The sequence below is a fragment of the Vicia villosa genome, linkage group LG2 (genome assembly GCF_029867415.1).
Source record: "Vicia villosa cultivar HV-30 ecotype Madison, WI linkage group LG2, Vvil1.0, whole genome shotgun sequence".
Taxonomy (NCBI): Eukaryota; Viridiplantae; Streptophyta; class Magnoliopsida; order Fabales; family Fabaceae; genus Vicia; species Vicia villosa.
This window is the reverse complement of record NC_081181.1, coordinates 191,194,284-191,198,465: the sequence shown is the minus strand read 5'-3', so window position 1 is coordinate 191,198,465 and position 4,182 is coordinate 191,194,284. Positions and strand designations below refer to the sequence as shown.

Genomic DNA, 4,182 nt, shown 5'->3' with positions numbered 1-4,182 from the left:
TCCCCAAATCTCATATTGTCGAAAAAAAAGAAGGAAAAAGGCTAATTGGAAATAAAGTTGTGACAATATCAATGGTCGAACGGGATCAAGCGCACTTGTATGTTCTGCACAATGAGATTGAGGTTGAGCCGTATGTTGAAATGCACAAGGTTGTTCTCCGAGATTTAAATCCAAATAGAAATGAGAACTGGATAGTACGAGAGCACAATCGAAGTTTCATACCGTGGTTTAGGGATCATATTTATTCAAAGTATCGTTCAGATCCTGCTTCAGTAACAGAAAGGTTGAGATGTTTAGCCTATGGTCCAAGTGTAATTGTGCTTTCTTATAGCGCATACGCAATTAATGGATACACATTTTATACCAAAGAACAGGATGATAAAAGTACTATGCAAAATAGTGGTTTTACCTTGGTAGCTGAAGCAATGCACATATCAAGTGCGAATGACTTAAATCCGAAATTTGCAAATTTGTCATATTTTGGGGTTATCGAGCGCATTTTGGTGTTTGATTACGCGAAGTTTCAGATTCCTGTATTTGGTTGCAAGTGGGTTGAAAATAATAGTGGCATACGAATGGATAAGTCGGGATTTTCGCAAGTGGATCTCAATAGGGTAGGGTACAAAGATGAGCCTTTCATTCTAGCCTCTCAAGCTAAACAAGTGTTCTATGTCAATGATCCGACAAGTACGAAATGGTCTATAGTGCTTTTATCTAACAAAATAGTTGATGAAAACATTGAACATCAAGGTGATATTGGTGTTGGCATTGAATCTTGTACGAGAAACGATCAAAATGAGAATGAATCTTGTACTAGAAATGATCATAATGAGGGTATTTGGATCAATCCAACCGTCTGCGTTGTTAAGAGACGCGTAGAACACAATTCTACCAAGAAAAGAAAGAGACCTTAGTGATAAAGATAATAGTATACATATTCCGACTAATTTGCTTTATTCAATTTGTACCGATTGTTTTATTCAATAGTATAGTACTTATTCAATTTTGGTGCATATTCTCATTTTGTACATAACTTTTGAACCATGTATCCGTTTGTTGACTTCTTTACATGTAACTATACTATTTTGACGATTCCGGAGCTGCTCATGCACTTATCTTTACATTTCGGGACTGTTTTTTTATCGGTTTTGCTTCTGCCCATAATCAAAAGTCGGGCTTAGGGTCTGAATTTCGGAAAACCGACTTTATTTTTGAGTCCGTGGGGACGTTTTACCATAGCCATGTAAATTTCGTTCAATTCCGACAACTTTCTTTTTTGACGCTTATTTTGATTTGTACCGATTTCGTTTCCGATTTACTTGTACATGCATGGTTTGACTTCCATTTGACTTGTATAGATTGTTAGCTTATTAATAGTGTACTAATGTGCTTTAGTTTGTTTGATACAGGTTCAATGGCTCCGGATAGAGATGCTCCACCTGAAAACTCACAAGAAAACTCACAAGAAAGAGATGCTCAAGAAAGAGATGCCACGGATACAAATGCTCCACTTGATACTGAAGCAAAAGAAGTTGCACGAGGCATCACCATTATGAAGGGAATCATTCAACATAGAGACCAAGGATTAGTATACCATTTGGATTGGAATTCTGATAAACAAGCAATTGGTCCTAATTCTGCAAAGTTGACAAGCTATATTGGTACACTTGTTCGTATACATATTCCGGTCTCCATAGCTAAATGGAATCTGAAAAGCGAAGAGTTGGATGCGAAAAAAAAAGCGATTTGGGACGAGCTTCAGGTATATATCATATATGGTTAATTGTTGTTATTATCTTGACGATAAATTGTTTAAATTACTTATACTAACACACTATGCATATGTTTTTTTGCAGAGGACTTTTGAGATACCAGATGATCGTAGACGCTACATACTTAGTTTGGCCGGCAAAAGATATAGAGGGTGGAAAACTTTTTTGACAAACACCTATCTTAAGGATAAAGATGGAAACTTTCTTGAAGAGGCACCGGGACGACCAAAAAAGTATGAGATCTTCATTGATGAAAAAGATTGGGCTGAGTTTGTAAAGCAAAGAGATGAAGATTTTCGGAAAAGGAGTGCCACGAATAGTGCGAGAGCATCCAAACCCGCGTATCCATACAAAAAAGGGCGTTTGGGATATGCACGCTTAGAGGATAAAATTGTAAGTAAATAGAAATACGTTTTAATTAATTGTCTAAATGTGCATGTTTTATTTGACGATTTTATCATTTGTGTCAATGCATAGTTAGAGGAGACTAAAAGTGAGGAAACTTCACTTCCTGTACATGTGTTGTGGAAGGAAGCTCGTGTGGGCAAGAATCAAGCTGTCGATCCCGATGTTCAGAGAGTTTATACTGAATGTGTAAGTATAATGCTGTGTCTTTAATTAAATCAAATGTTTTTTAATATATAAATGATTTTTTATCTCCACTAATAATTATTGAAATGTAAATGAATTACAGGAGACCTTGTCGCAATCGGTATCCACCGGTGAGGGGAGCGTACTTAGTAGAGCACTAGATGCTCCTGAGTATCCCGGTCGGGTGAGGGGTAAGGGTCATGGTGTGACTCCAACCTCTTTTTACAAGAGTCCTAGGAGAAGATCAAATTTTACCAATGAAGAAGTGTTGCAAAAGTTGCAGGAATTGCAAGCACAAGTCTCTGAATTGCAAAGAGATAAAGATATGTATATGAGAGAAAAGTGCAACACTTCATCGGTGAAAGAAACTAGTGATAAGGCTAGTATCAACTGTCAAAGGAAATTTCCCGAGGTAATTATAAAATTTTTTTCCTTACAAATTGTTCTATTTTATTAATGATAATGACTTTATACTTACTATTGGTTTAGGGTATTTCATCTTGCCAACTATACTTATCGTCACCGAATTATCGACTAGTTGGCAAGGGAAAAGTGCACAACACTTTGGGAGATTTACTTCACCATAGACCGCTCCCGGATGGACACCTGAAAGTATCGGTGGATGTTGTATTAGATCATGATGCGATGCTACCGTACCTGACATGGTCTCAGAGACGACATTGCTGCGAGATGCAATAGGATCATTTGTTGCATGGCCCTCGGAGCTCATTACCATTAGTGATGAGGTATATTGAAAACGATTATGAATCATTTAGTTTTCGAATGTCAATTCTAAACCGTTTATTAATTATTTTTTACATTTTAATTTTAGACTGCTCCTATAAAACCCGCAATTAAGGGTAAAGGGATTTTACAGGAGGAGGAGTCTGTTGCATCACTAAAAGAGGTACATTTAAAGTGTTAATATATAATATGAATCTAAATCTGCATGATTTTATATTTTACCTAACTTATATGATTTTTAGGCATCCGCTCGGGAGTCACAACAAGTGACGCAGCAAGTTCGTAGCGTACCACCCACTGGTCCTCCGAAGATAGCGGCAAAAAAAGGCGGTGCTTTTGTGCCTCGATACCGGACGACGCTTGCAACAATGGTTGATATGTCCGATTTGAAGGATGGTGCTTTACGTGAAATCAATATGGATGAAAGTGTCTTCGGTATTCAAGTCACATATTGCAATTGATGACTTGGAAGAGATTTTTACGCATGAACAACTAGGCGTCGGTAATATGCACTCATACATCCGGTAATATTCACTCATCCGATATATTATTTAATTAGTCCCACAATATAATTTATTTACACATTTCAATAAAAATAATCTAATGTTTATTATGTTTTTATTTAAGGTTTTTGTATGACAGAGTGTTGCGCGGGACTGTATTGTCTAATAGATTCCGTTTCGTGTCTTCCGCCCATTGCAGCGGAATGGCAATTGATTCGGAACCGAAATCAGTTAGATAGCTCTTATTCGATAGATTCATGTCCACCGGCAATTCAGAAAGTCTGCATCTTTGGGCGTATAATACCCGACCAGTAGGGTTAGTTCTCATTCTTGGTTCATCTAATCTCTGTTTCTTTTGTGTATAGCAAAATTTTCATATAACCTATTGTTTTAATTTATAGAGCACACTGGTTGTTGCTTGCTATCAACCCTATAAGAGAAGTCGTGTATTATCTGAATTCGGTAAATGGTGACTGGACCAATTATCCGGCTATGAAGGAAATCGTTGATTTGTAAGTGGGATCGTTCTAAATATTCGTGTATATTTATATATTTACTTATTTGTGGGATTG

At 36.9% G+C, this 4,182-nt stretch overlaps 1 long non-coding RNA gene across 1 annotated transcript; it reads left to right on the top strand.

Annotated features, from left to right (window-relative positions):
• Positions 1-3,020: 3,020 nt before the first annotated feature.
• LOC131647752 (uncharacterized) lies at positions 3,021-3,468 on the top strand. The gene is made up of 3 exons (XR_009297933.1): positions 3,021-3,109; positions 3,196-3,270; positions 3,350-3,468. It is a non-coding gene; the product is annotated as an uncharacterized LOC131647752 (long non-coding RNA).
• The last annotated feature ends 714 nt before the right edge of the window (positions 3,469-4,182 follow it).